Source organism: Triturus cristatus, chromosome 9, assembly GCF_964204655.1.
Source record: "Triturus cristatus chromosome 9, aTriCri1.1, whole genome shotgun sequence".
Lineage (NCBI taxonomy): Eukaryota > Metazoa > Chordata > Amphibia > Caudata > Salamandridae > Triturus > Triturus cristatus.
Genome location: NC_140592.1, coordinates 1024487414 through 1024509799, shown reverse-complemented (window position 1 = coordinate 1024509799; position 22386 = coordinate 1024487414). Strand labels below are relative to the sequence as shown.

The 22386-nt window shown below is 45.5% G+C and overlaps 1 protein-coding gene across 2 annotated transcripts in view; it reads left to right on the top strand.

Moving 5' to 3' along the window:
* The window catches only part of YLPM1 (YLP motif containing 1), an 820959-nt gene extending 800108 nt beyond the window's left edge, over positions 1-20851 (top strand). For both annotated transcript variants that reach the window (XM_085626748.1, XM_085626747.1), the window contains exon 20: positions 20526-20851. The gene's annotated coding sequence lies outside the window, so the exon portion shown is untranslated. The remainder of the gene's footprint in view (positions 1-20525) is intronic.
* Positions 20852-22386: the final 1535 nt, after the last annotated feature.

Sequence of the window (22386 nt, the reverse complement as noted above, 5' to 3'; positions counted from 1 at the left end):
CCAAATTAGACTTTGTAGGGTGCGGTTTTCCGTCCTAGCCTCTCAGGATTAATATTTTTCTCACAGACAAGGATGACATAAAATATGCAAAACTGGAACTATGGGAATAATTTTCTTATTTTGATAATGAACCAGGTCAGGAGTTGGAGGGTACTGAATACTCCCAGCCCCCCTTCTTCCTGCCTATACCCCATCTCCCCAAATTTTGATTCTGTAAGAAAACGTTTTTACCATTGGTAATGATATTTCTGGTGATTGTTCTTTTTATCTCAGGATTCCTCATCATTTCAATATCCTAATGCACCAGACTGGATCCAAAAACATCTTATAGCTGTCCTCCACTGGTGGTAGTGCTGGTTTCATCTTGGTGCTGGAAGTGGTGCAGCTTTGACGCCACTGAATCCATATAGCTGTCCACTGTCAGTTCCCCCTCCATTTTTTTTTTACCCTTTCTAGACAGAGATGAGGCTAGTGTCTGAATAACGTGGAACCTTATTAAAATCAAAAGCCATTGACCATTCTTCAGAATAAGGATTTGGGCAGGATCGACAGGTAGAGTATCCACCGGAAAGATCATAACCAAAGGTCAGTTACTTTTTCATCTGATGCATACCTCTACCTGCAGGTTCCTCTAGTTGTGAAAAGATTTCAAAGCAGTCCTACCTCTCAGGTGATGCATTTGAAGAAATGGTCACACAAGGAAATCCTGGGCACAGAATGTGTAAAATGGCCATCCCTGCTCCCTTTCAATTCCAAGCAGTAATGCTGGGCAGAAGTGTGAAGATATATGTGTTGCTGCACTGCAATTCCCAGCCACATACGCTCCTAGCAAGGGCACAGTTTGAATACGTTGCTATGTTCAATGACTAAGTTCCCTTGCACTGCTCCTTCCTGGCAAGAACATGACCCATTTTGAGGCAATTGATGTTCCAGCATAGGGTTCTGTTCTAGACTACCCTGACTTTTTTGCTGCCAGCATAAATACCTAAAGAAGAGCTGGTAGTCAGAACTGATCTTACTTCGTCTGGTCGTTGTGTAACTAACCAACCACCAAGTGTCTAGCCACTCTAAACTCTCCTCTTTGTGATGGGTAGTGAAGAAAACTAAATGGCAAAAGGGTTGTGGATTGACAGATGTAAAAGGGTTGCCATCCTAGGCAGGAAAGCTGCTTTAGTCCTCAAGACCAGTTTGTATGGCTAGAAGTATGTGAAAGGGAGACGGACACTCAGATCCTTATATGCCTCACAGAAATAATGGCCAAGAAATAACTGTATATTAGCAAACCTAACAGCAGCTGTGAATCGTCTCTAAGAAACTCCCATCAAGATCCTTACAAGGATCAGATCTCATTTGTGCATCACAAAGGGTGTAGGGGAAGCATGTTTGAGTCCCTTCAGAAATGTGATCACAATTGGAGATTTGAGCAGGAAAGGTTGATCCAGCTAACAAAATGCTGCCAGGACTGAAGTGTAGCCCTTGACAGAGCCCACCGCACGACCCTGTTTGGCCAATGACAAAGCAAAACAAAAGATCTATGATAGATATGTTTTCAGTAATGGTCATTGTGCTTCACCCATCATGTGGCAAATTGATCCTCCTTCCTGACTAAACTGATTTTGTGGCAGATCAACCTGCTTGGCAGTATGCATCAAACACTTCTGGTGATAGTTGGGCCAAAGTGTCCCTGCTCAATCTCCAGGCATGAAAGTGGAGTATCTGCAAGTTGGGATGCAGAACCTGGCTGGGAATGGGACTCCACTTTGAGAGGTAGATGGAGCAACGGGACATAGTGTTGCAAGGACTACATAACAAAACCTCCTTGGCTAGTTCAGTGCGATTAGAATGGCTTGGGCTTGCTCCTGGGAAATCTTCAGAGGAATCAAGGCTATCCGAAGAAATGCTTAATCAAGTGGAAATTTCCACCTTAACTGAAACACATCCTCCAAGGCTTCCTGCAACAGATACTGGAGGGCGCAGAACTTTGGACAATGCACATTCTCATTAGTGGCAAAAGGTTTCTCCTAAGACGTCCCCCACAGCGCAAAGATGGTCTAGATCACCTCTATGTGGAGATGCCACTCATAGTTGGCAAGAGATTGCAACTCAGGCTGTATGCTCTGGAGTTCTGTACACCCTACCCCCGGGTTGAGGAGTGTGTTTCTATTCTGGCCTCTGCTGGAGGATGATGAAAGGGATGGTCTGACCACCAGCACAGGTCAGCCAATGTTTCCAGCAAGATCCCAGTGTTGTTCAGCTATCACCTGTGCTGGGACCGTTGCTGATGAAGATCGTTCATATATCATTGTGCATAAGTTATCAGTAGGCTGCAGGAAGCCAGTAGATCTAACAGGTGAATAACCTTCAGGACTGAAAATTAAGCTTCCTTCTGAAACATTGGAATTACAACCCAAATGTCCCTGATCCTTTGAATTGCCAGGGAGGCTCTGAGAATGTTGTTTCCGGTACTACTACTAAAAGCAAGACATGCTGTGGGTAAAAAAGGGGTATGTTGATTGGGGGGGGGGGGGGGGTGGGTAAGAGGTCTTCCGCTTCAGCGGCAGAAGTACTTGAGCAAGGGACAGCATCTTTAATCTTTCCTTATTTACGTAAAACCTAAGGATTTGAGGTTTAGGATTGTACAAAGACTGCTTACATACTTGAGAACCAGGATGTACCAAGAGTAGCACCAGTGGCCAAGTTCCCTCTCTGTGAACAAGTCCTCCACTGCTTTATGCAGCAGGACTGCCACCTCCTGTTGCAGAATCCGAAGGTAATATTCTGATTCAAGGGGCTGAGGGGGGAAGGAGAATCTAGGGAATCCTGTTGGACGGATAGGGCATACACAGTTTCTGTTATCTGTGAGACCAACTGGTCTGTTATTATGGCCTTCAAGGCCAGCAGAAATGAGGATACCTGAGCCTTACTGCCCCCAACAAGCTTCATGTTCTCATTTAAGGGGAACCTAAACAGTTTTCCAGGTAATACTGGAGAGGAGGAGGTGGAGGAAGGCTGTTGGGGCGTGACAACCCTTTTCTTCGTGTCTGCCTCTTTATTGGCATATCCATTGATACAGCTACGAAACTGCCTGGGAGGGTTGACACAGTTGAAAGGCAAATCCCTTGAAAAACTACGGAACTTGGAATTGTTGCTACTCGTTCAGGGGATTGGAGTTCCAGAGATGGGTCGGTAGGTCTTCCTGCCTTAAACCTCTCCAAGGCTGTGTCTGCTTTGTCTCTAACCAGGCAAGCCACAGCAAAAGGCACATCTGTGACACTCCCCTCACATCTCCAGAAAACCTGATCAAGAGAATCCATGTGTGCCTCCTTAGGACTAAGGGGAAGTCTATGACTCTGGTTATAGACTCCACTATGCCCAGGCCTGCCCCGATAATCTGTCTTGAGGAATCTTGCCTGTCCCTCACCATTTAGGCAAAATGGTCCCTATGGTTATCCGGCAAGCTTGCAACTGCTAAATTTGCCATATTCCTTTAGGAATGCATATATCTTGCTAGTAGGCAGGCCTCATTCATCGATTTAATAGACAAGCTTCCAGCAGAGGACACTTTCTTACTGACAGCCCCCAACGTTTTGGATTCTCCATTTGGTGGGGCAGTGGGGCGCACGTCCCGATTCTGCTTTGTACATGACACTACTTGCATGACCAGGCGTACTGGCAAGTAATGATCTGAGATGAAGGCAGGATCCCCTGAAGCAGGCCTATATGGCAGATCAATGAGCTGGTTTACAGCCAGAGTCAAGTAGACCTAGGCCTGGAGGCACACCAGAGCAGACCACTACTTGCCCAAACGCCATCATGCTGTGTAAAGATTGGGCTAGATTTTCCCCTGGTGCTTGGAAGTCCATGTAGGCCAGCATTGGTGCAGGGGCATTAAAAGGTAAGCCCGGCTGGGAGACTGACCCTCTGGTGGATACCAGAGACAGCTGTGCTTCTGGAAGTGTCTCCTTGGCTAGAGGGTTGTCAGCCACTTACAAAGAGGACACCTGCAGGGTAACTGCGGCAAGGTGGCCTACCTCTATACCTCAAACTATGTTGAATGATGGTGTTGCCTCTCCTCCTCCTCCTCTTGTGTTTCTTCATCCTTACCATAGAAGATTTTGAGGCTGCCATCAAGCCCAATGCCTGTTGCACTCCTGGGGCATAAAACAATTCACCTCATGTTGTTAAATTGCTTTAGCATGCATGAAGCCCATTTTTTCACACATCATAGTTCTGCTTGAAGCCTAATTTTTCACACATCATAGTTCAGCTTGGGCCTCAAGTCCAACAGACAAGTTCGAGGCATGTGGGCTGCTGAATTCATATCTGTGCATAGATCGCCGCCTAGTGTTGGGTCCGGATGATTGCACATTGTTGTCCTGGAAGAGTCTTCGAAGTATCACGAGATAGGTGGCTCCTCCCCTGGACTACAGTGCACATGGGCATCCCCTCCATCCTTAGATTGTTTTTTTCCGCCATTGGGTTCGGATGTCCTAATCTTAGCTCTTAGAGTATTTAGGCCTATTACTCGTCGGTATCGTTTTCGTTCGGCGCCGAGTATCTTCATCGAAGTTAGCCATTTGCCCTTCGACGTCAGAGCCGATCAAGATCGACGATGGAACCAAAGACATCGAATAGTCCCTTCAAGCGTTGCCCTCTTTGCAACGCTAAATATGCTCGCTTCGACGTGCACCCGGTGTGCAACAAGTGCCTCTCTCTAAACCACGACGAAGCCACCTGTATGGCGTGCTCCAGGTTTCGATCGAAGAAAACACTTCGCATTCGTCGAGCAGCTCGGCTCGAGGCGCAGAAAGCAGCGCCAAACCCGGACAACATCTTCGGGACCGAAGATGAAGAGGTCGTGGACCTTGAAGTTCAAGGAGAGATATCGGATCCGGCGTCGGAGCGTGAATCCGACTATAATGCCGAGGACGAACATATTCTAGATGAAGAGGAAGATGAAGTCGTCGAACAGGTAGGAGACGACGGAGAGGCCCTTGGGGCCGAGGAGGATAGCTCGGAAGATGAGCTACGCCCACAGGTCCACTCAGGGCCCAAAGTGACACTCGATAAGGCTCAGGTCGCGGGATCGCCACAAGGCCTTACCCAAGATCATTCCTCTCGTTCTTCCGCCCCGCATAAATGCCCGGCGTCGTACTATCCTAAAGAGCCGTCGGTATCGAAAGCGCCATCATTCGATCAACGAGAATCGAAACTGAAGGCAGCGGCACCGAAATCGAAAGTGAAAGAGTCTCTACACGGCAACAAGGCCTCGAAGCCCTCGGAGCCGAAGACACAAAAGAAGGCTGTCGACGCCGAAAGGAGTTCTACGAACGTCGAGCCGAAGGCGGCACCTACAGTCAAGGTTGCCGACCCGAAGATATCGACGCCAAGGAGCGTCGACACACATATGGAGAGCGGCCCTCGAGAGCTGCCCCATTCCAGTCTTCGTGTCCAGAAAACGACATCTGGTACAGGGCTTGATGCCACAACCAAAAAGGCGTCGAAGGACCGTGTCCAATCCACGGCACCGTCTCCCTTTGTAAAGCAGAAGGTGTCGGAGTCGTTATTACGCATCCAAACCGAGGCTTCCATGATTGGTGCAAAAGCAGCCCCGCAGCCAAAAGCGGTCAGCGCGGTTCACATCGCGTCGACGCACATCAAGTTCGGACTCTCACCAGCGGTGCGACCGAAAATGTTCAATGCCAAGAAGGGTCTCGACCCACAAGAACCTATCGACCCGAAGAAGAATGTCGAGGCACCGACAGGAATTCAAACGGAAAAGAGAGCTGTTGCCATACCTCACGACGATGAGGATCACAGGCAATTTATCGACGCCAATACTGGTAGACTTTCCATATACAAACGGAAAATAGTAACAGAGACACCAATGGAGCCCTACAAAATTCCATTAAAGAAAAAAAGAACCACATCACGAGTTCTAGTGGAACAAATTCAATATTGTGCCACAGAACCTCAGTCATTCTCACCCACACACTATAATGTGGATGCTGGAGATGCTGATGATATAGAGGGCACTTATCCTATGGACACTGACCCTGAAGACCAAACCCAACCTTGGGTGGACAATACTGATGCAGGGGACCCACATACTGCTCCAGACACACAGGCATATGTGGTGAAAACGTCTCCTACAGAGGATACGGCTGCTTTCAATGCCTTAATTGAAAGAGCCGCCAACAATCATGACGTACAGCTCCACACTGATCCTATTGAGGACGACTTTCTAATGGATACCTTCTCTACCTCAGAAAGATCTGTTAAAACTCTGCCCATGCTGAAGGGGGTCCTCAAACAAGCTAATGACATTTTTAAGGAGACCACAAGGGCGAGAGTCCTTAACCCTAGAATTGAAAAAAAATATAGGCCAGCTCCTGTGGACCTTGCCTACATAAAAGGACAGTTGCCTTTAGACTCATTGATGGTTTCCAATGCTCGGAAGAGAGCCAACTCACAGACAACGGGTGATGCTCCTCCCCCAGGCAAAGAGTCTAAGGTCTTGGAAACATCAGGAAAGAGGGTTGCTGCACAGGCAGCTAACATCTGGAGAATTGCCAACACTCAGGCACTTCTGACTAGATACGACAGGGCACATTATGATACCCTAGAGACACTGCTACAGCACCTCCCAGATCAGTATAAAGAAGGAGCAGAGTCACTAATTACAGAAGGGAAGCTTATAAGCAACGCTTCCATTAAGTGCGCTCTTGACGCAGCTGACCCTGCATCTAGGGCTATTAACACCAGCGTCATGTTAAGACGGCAGGCTTGGTTAAGAATCTCTGGATTCAAACCAGAAATACAAACAACTATACTTAATCAACCTGTCAACCCTAACTCCCTCTTTGGCCCCGAAGTTGACACCACCCTAGAAAAACTCAAAAAGGATACGGAGACTGCAAAGTCTATGGGGGCTCTGCAATCACAGCAGTTTCGGAGTGGGTCCTTTCGTCGCTCCAGCAACAGAGGACCATCTAAAAGCCAAAACTCCCAACAGTCGCAGTACACTAAAGGAGGTACACAGACCTCCTATAATAAAAATAATAGAGGTGGATACCGTGGAAACAACGTCAAAGGCAGAGGCCGTGGAAACAACAGCTCCAGGTCCTCCGCCACCAACAAACAGTTACGCCTTGTCACTGCCCCCCAACCACGTAACACCTGTCGGGGGGAGACTCCAACAGTTCCTGCCAGTCTGGGAATCCATTACTACAGACAGGTGGATGAGAGAAATTATCCAGTACGGTTATTGTCTAGAGTTCACGTCCACTCCACCCAACATACCACCAAGACACCATCATATGTCCGCAGATCACTTGCACTTATTCCAACAGGAAGTTCTCAGTATGCTCCAAAAAGGAGCCATAGAACTCGTGCCTGCAAAGGAACGAGGATCAGGGGTGTACTCCCTGTATTTTCTGATCCCTAAAAAGGACGGATCTCTCAGGCCCATACTAGATCTAAGACCTCTAAACCGTTACATTCTGTCAGAGCATTTTCACATGCTCACTCTGCAACAAGTACTACCGTTGCACAGTCAGGGAGACTTTCTCGCAACATTAGACCTCAAAGATGCGTATTTCCATATACCCATACACCCCTCACACAGAAAGTATCTCAGGTTCACTGTTCTCAATCGGCATTACCAGTTCAAAGTCCTCCCTTTCGGCGTAACTACGGCACCCAGAGTTTTCACCAAGTGCCTGGCTACAGTGGCGGCACACTTACGGAGACTACACATACATGTCTATCCTTATCTGGACGACTGGCTTGTCCAGGGAAAGTCGGCCCAGCACTGTGCCAGCCACATGTCCCACACCATTCACCTTCTTCACAGCCTGGGCTTCTCACTGAATTATCCAAAGTCCCACCTTCAACCCAACCACGTACAGCAGTACCTAGGCGCCACCATAGACACTCTGGCAGCCTCGGCACAACCAAATTCAGTCAGGATCAACAGCATTCAGTTGCTCATAAAGAAATTCAGACCTCAACACTCACTCCCAGCAAGAGTGTTTATGCAGTTGATAGGCATGATGGCCTCCTGCATCTTCATAGTCCCGCACGCAAGATTACATATGCGCCCGCTTCAGGAGTGCTTGGCACGTCAGTGGAATCAGGCCCACGGACAATTAAAAGACCTAGTGTTGGTGAGCGGTCGGGCATACAACTCTCTGCATTGGTGGAATCCACAAAACCTTTGCAAGGGCCGACCGTTCCAGGAGCCTGTTCCACAAATCATACTGACGGCGGACGCGTCTCTCCAGGGATGGGGGGCTCATGTACTCAATCACACAGTGCAGGGACTATGGACGACATAGCAAAAGAAGATGCACATCAACCTTCTAGAACTGATGGCAATCTTCCTAGCCATGAAAGCATTCAAAATGCACCTGTGCAACAAAGTCGTGTTGATCCGAACAGACAACATGACTGCCATGTACTACATACAGAAGCAGGGAGGAACACACTCGCCACAGTTGTCTCATCTGGCTCAGAGCATGTGGAAGTGGGCCATTCAGAGGAACATCTTCCTCATGGCGGAACACCTCCCAGGCAAAGACAACCAGATGGCAGACCTGCTCAGCAGACACAGCCACCAAATGCACGAGTGGGAGATACATCCATCAGTACTCCAACCGTACTTCCAGCAGTGGGGTCATCCAGAGATAGACCTATTCGCCACAAGGGAAAACACAAAATGCCAAAACTTTGCCGCCAGGTTCCCACATCCACAGTCGCAGGGCAATGCAATATGGATGAACTGGTCCGGCAGATTTGCATACGCTTTTCCCCCAGCACCGTTAATACCGCTGGTGGCACGCAAACTCAAGCAACACTCGATGACGCTCATCCTGGTTGCTCCAACGTGGGCACGTCAGCCATGGTACACCACGTTTCTGGAACTCTCCATGGTACCGCATCAAAGGCTACGGCTCACACCCACACTTTTAACGCAGAGCCATGGCGAGATTCAGCACCCAGATCCGCAACAGCTGAACCTGGCGATCTGGCTCCTGAGATCTTAGAATTTGGCTACCTAAACTTGCCTCCAGAATGTATGAATATCATCAAGGAGGCACGGAGACCCACTACCAGAGCCTGCTACGCGGCTAAGTGGAAAAGATTTGTCATTTATTGTAAAAATAATGACATCAATCCGCTGGATGCATCCACGCAAAACATTATCTGTTACCTATTGCACTTATACCGATGCAATCTAGCATACAATTCCATCCGTATACATTTAACCGCACTGGCAGCTTACCTTCAGAATAGGCAGCACCTCTCTCTGTTCAAAGTGCCTGCCATCAGAGCTTTCTTGGAGGGACTCAGACGTGTGATTCCTCCACGACACCCTCCTTCACCAGTCTGGAACCTAAATGTGGTCCTCACCAGACTAATGGGACCACCTTTTGAACCTCTACACTCTTGTGAGATTCAATTTCTAACATGGAAAGTAGCTTTCCTAGTTGCCATTACTTCCCTAAGACGAGTTAGTGAACTTCAGGCACTAACCATTCAAGAGCCATTTATACAGGTTCATGCAAACAGGGTAGTACTACGCACCAACCCTACTTTCATGCCCAAGGTAATCTCGCAGTTCCATATGAACCAATCCATAGAACTGCCCGTGTTTTATCCTAATCCTGAGAATGTAGCAGAGAGAATGCTCCACACACTTGATATCAAAAGAGCTCTCATGTACTATATTGATAGAACACAAAGTTTCAGGAAGACAAAACAACTGTTTGTTGCCTTCTCTCCACAGCACAAAGGCAACCCCATTTCCAAAGCAGGAATAGCTAGGTGGATCGTTAAGTGTATACAGATTTGCTATCAAAAAGCTAAGCGCACACTAACGATTCCCCCAAGAGCCGACTCCACATGAAAATTGGGGGCCTCCATGGCTTTCCTGGGAAATATTCCTCTACAGGAGATATGTAGAGCAGCCACATGGTCCACTATACATACCTTTACCAAACACTACTGTGTAGATGTACACTCAAGACAGCAAGCTGCTGTAGGACAGGCTGTTCTCAAAACTCTTTTTCAGACTGCTGCACCTGGCACGGGCAGCCGCCGCTAACTGGAGGAACTGCTATATAATCTATGCACAGATATGAATTCAGCAGCCCACATGCCTCGAACCGAATATGCTACTTACCAGTATGCATCTGTTCTTGGCATGTAGGGCTGCTGACATTCATATCGCCCACCCTCCTCCCCGGCGCCTGTAGCAGCTGTAGCATTCAGTAATTACTAGTTAGCATGGTCATCATTCACTGTATTATACTCCATCTATGCCACAATGGCGAAAAACAATCTAAGGGTGGAGGGGATGCCCATGCGCACTGTAGTCCATGGGAGGAGCCACCTATCTCGTGATACTTCGAAGACTCTTCCAGGACAACAATGTGCAATCATCCGGACCCAACACTAGGCGGCGATCTGTGCACAGATATGAATGTCAGCAGCCCTACATGCCAAGAACAGATGCATACTGGTAAGTAGCATATTCGATCTCATGGAAGTCTAATATTTACATTTGTTCATTGCAGGAACAACCATGTTTGGATTCTGATTTCTTTGGGGAAGAAATCCCTTCACACTACACGGGTGGAAGGTTTTAGGTGGAAAATATTAGATACAAATGACTCTTGCCATGGTGGCACTATATGGCTTCAGTGATAGAACACCGGCAACACTTCAGATGCCAAGGCGTAACCAGCAAAGGAGCGCTATGAAACGTTTCTGGATCAAGTCTGGTGCCTGGGGATATCTAAAAGAGGGAGGTCCTGCATGTAGAAATGAGCATCAGAAGTAAACTTTGTTTTGCGAACAACCCGAAACCTACAATGCCCCCAAAGGTTTCAGAATAGAAGTTATCAAAGTCAAAACCTTAAAAGTGCATTTAGACTTCTAAGTTAATTGATACACAGAGACCGATCTCGCAACACACCGAAATAGACACCGGAATAAAAGTAATAGGAACAGACCAACTCAACTCCGAAGCAAGTGAATTTGCAGGTTATCAGAGGTAGACAGTGAAACGGCAACTTAATCGTTTGGTGCTGGAAAGACGTTGCCATTAAGAAAATTACTTTGCTTCAATACAATTCTTCTTTTATGATGCATTAAAAGTTCGAACAAAACGAGCCACAAGAAACATAGAAAGGAAACAAAGCCTATTAAGTGCTACTGATGTATTCATACTTATTCAGTAGCATACAAAGGAAGATGAAAGTGAAATTCCTGTCTCGAACATGAGACAAGTAGACATGAAAGAGGAGGAACACAGATGAGGCGCTTCAGATGTTCTCAAAACATGATCAAGACACACATCCTTCCTGCCTTTTCCCTTCAGATAACATTTGACACATTGCGCTGTATTGAAAGGAAAAGCGGACATTTATAGGGTGGACATCGAAGAGGAGCACAATGAGTCTGGTTTCCTTTTTGAGACAGTGTGTACTCTTGAGAAGAATAGATAGTACCCTTACATGAAGAAGAGAAGAAAACTTTCCAGACCTCATCAAATGCTCTGGTGTTCGTAGAGGCAAAGACAGGGGCTACAATACGAGTGGTTCAGCAGTTTCCAGTAAGAGAGAAGTGTGTTCCTTTCCAGACCTGCCACTCCTGTCAGGAATATGCTGAGGTACTTAACTCAACATTAGAAGAACATCACTTTAAACAGATGGGTCCTGGATACAAATGACAATGATTATTGCAAAGAATTTATGAAAAGGCCACCAAATCACTTCTGTATCACATCTGTTAGAGTATCACATTCCAGGTATGTTAGGAGGTTCAGTCACTTCTACAAAATTGAGCCACAGCGGAAGTGCCCCTAACAGAGTTTAATCAATGGGGAATATTCAGTCAACTCCTTGATTTCTAAGGACGGAACTATATTGGACCAATATTGCACTGACCGCTTCTGATTTTGATGAGTTGGATCACATATTGAGTGCTCCTCCAAAGAATGCTATGAACTTTGCTGGCAGTTGTCTGTGCTAAAAGGCAGGCCCCCTCCCTCCCACTTGTTTTAGGTTGTTTTCATTCAGAGTGAGAAGAAAGGCAAACATTATGTGAATTTTGCAGGAAACATTGTTTGTGTTTATCAAGATGTGCAAAGCACCGATGGGCTGATACTCTGCATTCTCATTAACTCTTTGTAGTTAAAAATCTAAGGCACCCAACAGATATATTCTATCAGATGTGGATTGCCCAAGAAAGAACAATATCTGGGTAGCGGCCTAATGGAATCGAGAGTTATTTTTCTAGTTTTCAATGCATAATTTTCCCAGATAGTCGACTGGTAAATTCTCATTGTAATAAACAATATGACCACAGCTTTCAATATCCAAAAACAAATGGGCAATTGTTTCCTTTATCTGGTGCAAAGGAACCCAGCATATGCTGTTAAAGGCAATGTTGACATATTAGCAGGACCTCTTTTAGACATCAACAGCTAAAAGGCTGATTATGTAAGCAGAACCTAACTTTTTTCTTACAAATGCCCACACTTCGGCTCAGGTATGCTCAGGAGAAAGGCATTCTTAGTCGATTGCGTCAGAGAATGTCATTAAACCTTCCTTCTTTTACTCGTTTCCTGGGTCCCAGTAAGTTTCACAATTGTGAAATACATCCTGCTTCTGGTAGCCCTAAGGTAGGGGGACAGATGGGGTACCTAAACCCTTTCCACATGTCCAGCAAGGGTCATACCCTTATGTGGGTCTCACACTGCTCTCTCCTCGATTTTCTATTACTGTAATTCTCTGTTATTTTGATTCTCTGGTCCTAGAAATTGATCATCTGCAGTTGCTTTAGAAATGCATGAAAATCTGTAGTTGATGATCAGTCATCAAACAGCACAACATACTTCAGTTAGAGTACATAAAGAGACCGGTGTACAATGTTAAAGTCAAATCAAGAAACAATGTTTACTTATCCTTTTGTCATAGGTTTTTTTAGGTCTCGCCTACGCAGCGCGCATGTGTTGCATAGGAGACCTTTAGCCGTCGATCAGCTCTTTTTCGAAGCACATACTCGTGCTTGTTGGCGGTATACACCTAGCGGGGGCGCGCCACAAGCACAAGGATGTGCTTCGAAAAAAGAGCAGACTGCGCACGCACACACGCAAGCACCACTCCCAGGCTTGATAAGATAAGAGTTTAACGTGTTTTCTCAGGTGCGTTGTAATCCTTCCCCGCTGTGCTGTCTCTCTATCTTAATTGAATTACTTTAAATTGAAATCGATTAATATAAAGTAACAATGACGAGCATGAGTGCTTTAAAACAGCTGCTGCTTGTGCTCTTTTGAAAGATGGGAAATTTCAGGTTTTCAGAACATGCGGATTCAAGTCTTCACTATAATTGTTTCTTTTATTTGTTCTGCATGTATTTATTTGCATATAATAATGTAGTATCCTCAGAGCATTAGGAATATCCAGAAATCGTTAAACTCTGCAAACATATACGGGTTTTATATTCAAACCATTGTCACAATGAAAGTTGAGCTTTAGAGTACTCACCCTAACTGCAAATGCCTTGCATTAATGGCTGACTCACTCTCACTGACTCACTCTCACTGACTGACTCACTCTCACTGACTGACTCACTCACTCTCACTGACTGACTCACTCACTCTCACTGACTGACTCACTCTCACTCACTCACTCACTCACTCACTCACTCACTCACTCTCACTCACTCACTCTCACTCACCGACTCACTCTCACTGACTGACTGACTGACTCAGTCTCACTCACTGACTCACTCAGTCTCACTGACTCACTCAGTCTCACTGACTCAGTCTCACCGACTCAGTCTCACTGACTCAGACTCACTGGCTCAGACTCACTGGCTCACTCTCACTGACTCACTCACTTCCACTGACACTCACTGGCTCACTGACTGACTCACTCTCACTGACTGACTCTCACTGCCTGACTCTCTCACTGACTCACTCACTCTCCCTGACACTCACTCTCACTGGCTCACTGACTGGCTCACTGACTCACTGACTGACTCACTCTCACTGACTCACTCTCACTGACTGACTCGCTCTCACTGACTGACTCACTCACTCTCACTGACTCTCAGTCTCACTGACTGACTGACTCACTCAGTCTCACTGACTGACTCACTCAGTCTCACTGACTCACTTAGTCTCACTGACTCAGACTCACTGGCTCAGACTCACTGGCTCAGACTCACTGGCTCACTCTCACTCACTTCCACTGACTGACTCTCACTGACTGACTCTCACTGCCTGACTCTGTCTCTCACTGACTCACTCACTCTCACTGACACTCACTCTCACTGGCTCACTCTCCCACTCTCACTAACTCACTCTCAAAATTCTCTCACTGACTCACTCACTCACTGATACTCTCCCACTCAGTCTCACTCACTCTCTCTCTCCCACACTCACTGACTCTCACTCACTGACTCTCACTCACTGACTCTCACTCACTGACTCTCACTCACTGACAAACTCTCACTGACAAACTCTCACTGACACTCTCACAAACTGACACTCTCGGACTCACACTCACTGACACTCCCATTCTCACTCACTCAATCTAACTGACTGACTCTCCCACTCACTCTCACTGACTGACTCTCACTGACAAACTCACACTGACTGACTGACTCACTCACTCTCACTGACTGACTCACTCAGTCTCACTGACTCACTCAGTCTCACCGACTCAGTCTCACTGACTCAGTCTCACCGACTCAGTCTCACTGACTCAGTCTCACTGACTCAGTCTCACTGACTCAGTCTCACCGACTCAGTCTCACTGGCTCAGACTCTCTGGCTCACTCTCACTGACTCACTCACTTCCACTGACACTCACTCTCACTGGCTCACTGACTGACTCACTCACTCTCACTGACTCTCAGTCTCACTGACTCACTTAGTCTCACTGGCTCAGACTCACTGGCTCAGACTCACTGGCTCAGACTCACTGGCTCAGACTCACTGGCTCAGACTCACTGGCTCACTCTCACTGACTCACTCACTTCCACTGACTCACTCACTTCCACTGACTGACTCTCACTGACTCACTCACTCTCACTGCCTGACTCTGTCTCTCACTGACTCACTCACTCTCACTGACACTCACTCTCACTGGCTCACTCTCCCACTAACTCACTCTCAAAATTCTCTCACTGACTCACTCACTCACTGATACTCTCTCACTCAGTCTCACTCACTCTCTCTCTCCCACACTCACTGACTCTCACTCACTGACTCTCACTCACTGACTCTCACTCACTGACAAACTCTCACTGACACTCTCACAAACTGACACTCTCGGACTCACACTCACTGACACTCCCATTCTCACTCACTCAATCTAACTGACTGACTCTCCCACTCACTGACTGACTCTCACTGACAAACTCACTCTCACTGACTGACTCACTCACTCTCACTGACTCAGTCTCACTGACTCAGTCTCACTGACTCAGTCTTACTGACTCAGTCTCACTGACTCAGCCTCACTGACACTCTCCCACTCTCTCTCACTGACTGGCTGACTCCCTCACTGGCTCCCTCACTGGCTCCCTCACTGGATCACTCTCACTGGATCACTCTCACTGGATCACTCTCACTGACTCACTGACTCAGTCTCATTCACTGACTGACTCACTTCCACTGACAAACTCTCACTGACTGACTCACTCAGTGACTAACTCACTGCCTGACTCAGTCTCTCACTGACACACTCACTCTCACTGACTCACTCTCCCTCACTGACTCACTCTCCCTCACTGACTCACTCTCCCCCTCTCAGTAACTCACTCTCAAAACTCACTGACTGACTCACTCACTGACACTCTCCCACTCAGTCTCACTCTCCCACATTGACTGAATCTCTCCCACTCACTCTCACTGACTCTCACTCACTGACAAACTGACACTCTCTGACTCACTCACTGACACTCTCCCATACTCACTCACTCTCACTGACTGACTCACTCACTCTCACTGACTGACTGACTCACTCAGTCTCACTGACTTAGTCTCACTGAGTCAATCACTCAGTCTCAGACTCACTGGCTCCTTCTCACTGACTCACTCACTCAGTCTCACTCACTTCCACTGACTCACTCTCACTGACACTCACTCTCACTGACTCACTCTCCCACTCTCTCACTAACTCACTCTCAAAATTCTCTCACTGACTCACTCACTGACACTCTCCCACTCAGTCTCACTCACTCTCCCACACTGACTGACAGAATCTCTCACTGACTCTCACTCACTGACTCACTTTCACTGACACTCTCACTGACAAACTCTGACACATACTCTGACTCACACACACTGACACTCTCCCATTCTCACTCACTCAATCTCACTGACTGACTCTCCCACTCACTGACTGACTGGCTCACTCTCACTGACTGGCTCACTCTCACTGACTGGCTCACTCTCACTGACTGGCTCACTCTCACTGACTGACTCAGTCTCACTCACTTCCACTGACTCACTCTCACTGACACTCTCACTCACTCTCACTGACTCACTCTCCCACTCTCTCACTAACTCACTCTCAAAATTCTCACTCACTCACTCACTCACTCACTGACACTCTCCCACTTAGTCTCACTCACTCTCCCACACTGACTGAGAGAATCTCTCACTGACTCTCACTCACTGACTCACTTTCACTGGCACTCTCACTGACAAACTCTGACACACTCTCTGACTCACACACACTGACACTCTCCCATTCTCACTCACTCAATCTCACTGCCTGACTCTCCCACTCTCTCTCTCACTGCCTGACTCTCCCACTCTCACTGCCTGACTCTCCCACTCTCACTGCCTGACTCTCCCACTCTCACTGACTGACTCACTCTCACTGACTGACTCACTCTCACTGACTGACTCACTCTCACTCTCACTCACTCTCACTCACTCTCACTCACTCTCACTCACTCTCACTCACTCTCACTCACTCACTTTCACTCACTCTCACTCACTCTCACTGACTGACTGACTCACTCTCACTGACTCACTCTCACTGACTGACTCACTCACTCTCTCTCACTGACTGACTGACTCACTCACTGACTCACTCTCACTGACTGACTCACTCTCACTGACTCTCACTCACTCTCACTGACTCTCACTCACTCTCACTGACTCTCACTGACTCTCACTCACTCTCACTGACTCACATTCACTCTCACTGACTCACTCTCACTCACTCTCACTGACTCACTCTCTCACTCTCACTGACTGACTCACTCTCACTGACACTCACTCTCACTCACTCACTGACTCACTCACTGACTCTCTGACTGACCGACTCACTCTCTGACTGACTGACTCACTCTCTGACTGACTCACTCTGACTCACTCTGACTCTCTGACTCACTCTCTGACTCACTCTCAAGGACTGACTCACTCTCAAGGACTGACTCACTCTCAAGGACTGACTCACTCTCGAGGACTGACTCACTCTCGAGGACTGACTCACTCTCGAGGACTGACTCACTCTCGAGGACTGACTCACTCTCGAGGACTGACTCACTCTCAAGGACTGACTCACTCTCAAGGACTGACTCACTCTCAAGGACTGACTCACTGATTCACTCTCTCACTGATTTAATGACTCTCACTGACTCTCTCACCGACTCTCTCACCGACTCTCGCTAAAAGACTGACTGACACTCACTGGCTGACTATCCCATTGACTCACTTACTCTCACTGACTCTTACTCTCACTGACTCTTACTCTCACTGACTCTTACTCTCACTGACTCTTACTCTCACTGACTCTTACTCTCACTGACTCTTACTCTCACTGACTCTTACTCTCACTGACTCTTACTCTCACTGACTCTTACTCTCACTGACTCTTACTCTCACTGACTCTTACTCTCACTGACTCTCTGACTCTCACTGACTGACTCACTGACTGACTCTCACTGACTGACTCACTCTCTCACTGACTCACTCTCTCACTGACTCACTCACTCACTGACACTCTCTCACTCACTCTCACTAACTAACTGACCTTCACACTCCTGTTATTTATGCCCCCCATAACAAAACAAGCATTGGCATAGCCAATAGGTCTCGCCTTTGGGACCTTATAAGTGTTTAGCCATGCAACAGTTGATGCTGTTGTACCAATGATATTGTGCTGCATATCTAAATACTTATAAGGTCCCAAAAGAAAGACCTATTGGCTATGCCAATGCTTGGTTTTTAAGGGACCAGTTATGGAAATTTCTAATATTTAATAGACCGCTCCAACTTTGGAAATTGTCTTGGTATCATGATAGATGTTGGTGCTGTTTCAATCTGTGCGGTCTGGTTACTTGAAGTGCCTAACTAGAAAAAACACATTCCTGGTTTCTGTTCCATATCTGAGAAGTCTTAGTCAAATATAAAAAAATATATATAGGTAGATCATTAGATACATAATACAATGCCCCTAGTGATTCTTTTCTCAGATTAAGAGTGCCCTGGCTAATTCAATAAATTGTTTATTCTAAGACCCTTAAGTTTGGAGAATAAAGAAGATGAGTTCAGCATTTAAACTTCTGTCATAGAAAGATTTCAAAGCAATAGACCTCGGATAATGATGCAGTAAATTTAAATCTGCTTAAATGGACAAAAAAAACGTATTTATGCAAACAAAAAAGATATTATACATGCCTGTGAAGATCACTCGTTTCAAGCATTTGAAGAGCACTGCTCCCATTTTCTGTTTGCTAATTCAATTCTTTGGAATTCGAATCCAGTGCAAGGATCGTCTGACAAACGTTTTGCCATTGTTTCAGTTCTAAAACTATCTGGCTCATTTTATTCTCAATATCGGCTGATCAGTGGATAGTATTGACTATAAGCACACATCCACAAAGGTGTAGGGGCTGATTAAAAGACGCAGCATGCTATATTAACTTGTGCAGTGACAAAGCTGAAATGGCCTTTCTGTCACACTAACGATATCGGAATGCATAAAGTTCCTGGAGTGGCCTGTAAAATTACTTTGACCTAAGCTTCTAGATCAGACTGCACTTAATTGTCTGTTTTCTGGTCTACTTGTTCAGGTGAGAGATGCCAATATTCTAAATAGAAAGAGCGCAGCATATTTGCGTGTCACTTGAAGTGAGGCGATGAGAACATGAGACATTTAAAAATTGGGCTCTAAGATGATTGAACGCATTATTGAGGTATTTCAAACCTGCAATGCGGTATATGGGATGCAGCAGCCACTTCTCGATGCTACCTTAACTTTTGGGAATGGTGTACTGTTGCAGTTTTTTTCTAGATTATTGTAGGGATGTTACATAACTTTCAATGGAATAAATGTGTTTAATTGAAACAGACATCTGTCAGGCAGTCTGCTGGGAGGTGGAAGAGTATGCCGCAGAACAGTGCAGGCTATAGGGAAGTGTGAATTACAAAGGTGAGGTGGACTTTTACCTGGATTGGCTGCTTTCCGTAGAAGGATAATATTATCTGGCTTGGAATTTAAGGGTGATCCAAATCATTTAAAGTGCTCGGAGTGTGTGCATTGAGCAAAATCCCTTGGACACGTCCCAGCAGTTTGTTATCATTATCTTTAGTTTGGTAGGAAGTATTGCCCCTTGAATTTCTTACGTTATATATGTATTTGCATTTGACATTTAAAATTAAAAAATGCTCCAGGCAGTTGTTTGTTAAACAACCCTTTAGCAACTGTATTGACATCGTAAGTGGTTACGGGCTGATGGAAAATGCAGGCTCTCGCCACGTTGTCAGTGTTTTTTTAAGCGTCTTGATTTATGTGCATTGTTCCTGGCTATGGTGTTGGCATGGATTTGTGTAATGGAACTAGTTTAGAGACATCTATATTTCCTATGCCTATCGTGAGATTAATATGAAACGCAACTTTGTCAGAATCCCTTTAAGTTGTCAAAACATGTAATGTACTGTGAAAAGCATATCTCTGCTTGAGAGTATGATGGTGCATAACATCACGTAACATAGTACTGTTACGACTTATCTTAAAAACGGTTCTACTCACCCTGCTTTATTTCTTATGAAACTGACGAATCAATACATTAAGCAATGTGGTATTTTTACAAGTGAAAAGCCTGGCAATGACGCTCATGAGCATCACAACCTTTTTATAGCAGATGCTAATTCAGATGCAGTTATTTTCTGAATATTAGTCAATTATTTTCAAAAAACGTTTTGTGACCTTTATCTGTTCTGCTGTGTTAGGATTAAAATGGCATCCTCTACCCATGTGTTTTTTAAGATCAGGCACCCTACCGCATGGGTTATTTACTAAACAGCCATCTTTATACCACGCCCATGAGTTATCTTCTCATTTGGATATGTATGCACTCATCAGCTACACAGAACGCTCAATTTTTGCTCATTTAGTAATTTGGTGTAAAATATCTTAATTTTCACAATATAAGACATTGCAAATGATGCGCAGATATGGACTGACTAAATGTACTTCTCTTTCCAGGCTGTTCACTTAGAAGATGAAGAACACTGGAGTTTCAACCGCATCTTTTTGTTCCTGTGTTCTGAGTTTATTTTTAGTTTATGTAAATTTGTTGTAATGCTCGAACAGGAACCTCGGTGCACCACAGAACTAAGCCACACAATATATTTTAATCTTTTGAAAATCACCAGCGGAGTGATTGGTAAATGGACAGTTTCATGAGCTGTAAATTGCCACTGAATTCCTGCATTGTAACTGCTTGCGTGACGTTCATTGTTTTATACTGTACTGTATTTCGCAGCTTATTGTACTAAAAGTAGAAAAATAAACTTAGATAAAAACAGGCAGCGTTATGTTGTTAGCAACCTCCTTTAACTGTTTTTTTTTTTTTTAAATTAGTCTTACCAGCCAGTGGTTAAAATTGTCGCCACTATTCTGCGAGCTGTGTGTTTTCCATTTTGATTTCAGATACGATAAAAACTGAATTATCTAGTACATTGGGTTTGTTTTATAGTTTGGGATATCGCCAGTTCCTAGCAGTGGAAGAAAGTTGGAAATTGTTCATCGTGATCAGAACCCTGAAAGATTGTCCATTCTCGGTGAAGGCAGAAGGTATGCGATGGCTCTGAAAATCATCAAGATGACATGCATCCAAGAGCCCAAAATGAAACCCTCTATTTCTCCAAATGCTCTAACTCCTTACATTTGGACGTTAGATTCCAATAAGGCTTTTTTTTTCTTCTTTTTGCGTCGATGGACCTCAGCATTGACCCCCGAGTTGAAGCCTGCAATGTAAGTGAGATGGCTAACCTTCCCATAAGGGGTAATTCTCAGTGGAACACAAGGCAGCTTGAAATTTCCGACCTTCTCTAAATTTGAAGAATGAATGAACCAAAGACTAAGTGGAATCTGTAATTTTACCTTCCATGGAAGAACGCGCGAGACTTCTGACATTCGCATTATTGGAGCTCCGCATGAACCCTACATAGTTACCTCTCCACTGAACAAAATACAACCTTTCATGAATTTGAACCCAGAAAGAACCCCACACAGCTAAAGATGGCTTTGCTTCAAGAAACAGAAACCTTTTTTGAATGTATCAAATATTCTCAAGCCCTACACCCTCAAATTGATGGAAAGCTACACCTTGTATACGAAAGCCCAAAGTGATCCTCACCCTTCATCTCTCTTGAAACTGTGCTGGAGCCCGGTGTGAATTTCACAATTTGCATGACTTCCAATACCTGCATTGAAACAACATGGCCTTATTCTAACTGCCAGTGCAAGAAGAGGTTATGCTTTTTTCGACTTTGATTGGCACGCCTTTCAGGGCTTGAATGTAAGTCCGCCATTTGTAATTTTGTGCCTTTTCCTAAAAATACTGTTTAAACAGTCAGTTTGGTTCCTGCATGTTTGCACATTATGTACAATAGAAGTAATTCTTCTATAGGATACAATGGCTGCATTGCTTATGGAATGTAGCAGTGTAGCTGTTCAGATTCTTTCCCTGTCCGCTCCCATCAAGTTACAACCTTAAGTACACAGAGGTAAAGATTTTTGATGTCGATGGGACTTGCTTTTCAAAAATTCTGTAACCGATGTTTTTGCTGTGCATGTAGAATATTTTAGAGCAGTGTGGAGAAAATGCTGCACAATAAAAATTCTTTGACCTTTTTTTTTTTTTTGGGAGCCGTGCTACAATTTGTTTGTTCTCATTGACTCCTAACGCCCACTGAACTACCACACCTGTCGTAGGTGCTTATAAGAATCTGAAAGTCTGTGCTTTTCAGGTCCTGTTGTAAGTGCCTGGACCAGTTCTCCTAAACTATTTTCTATCACCACTCTATCCTTTGGCCCATTATGGAAATGTTAATCCACCACA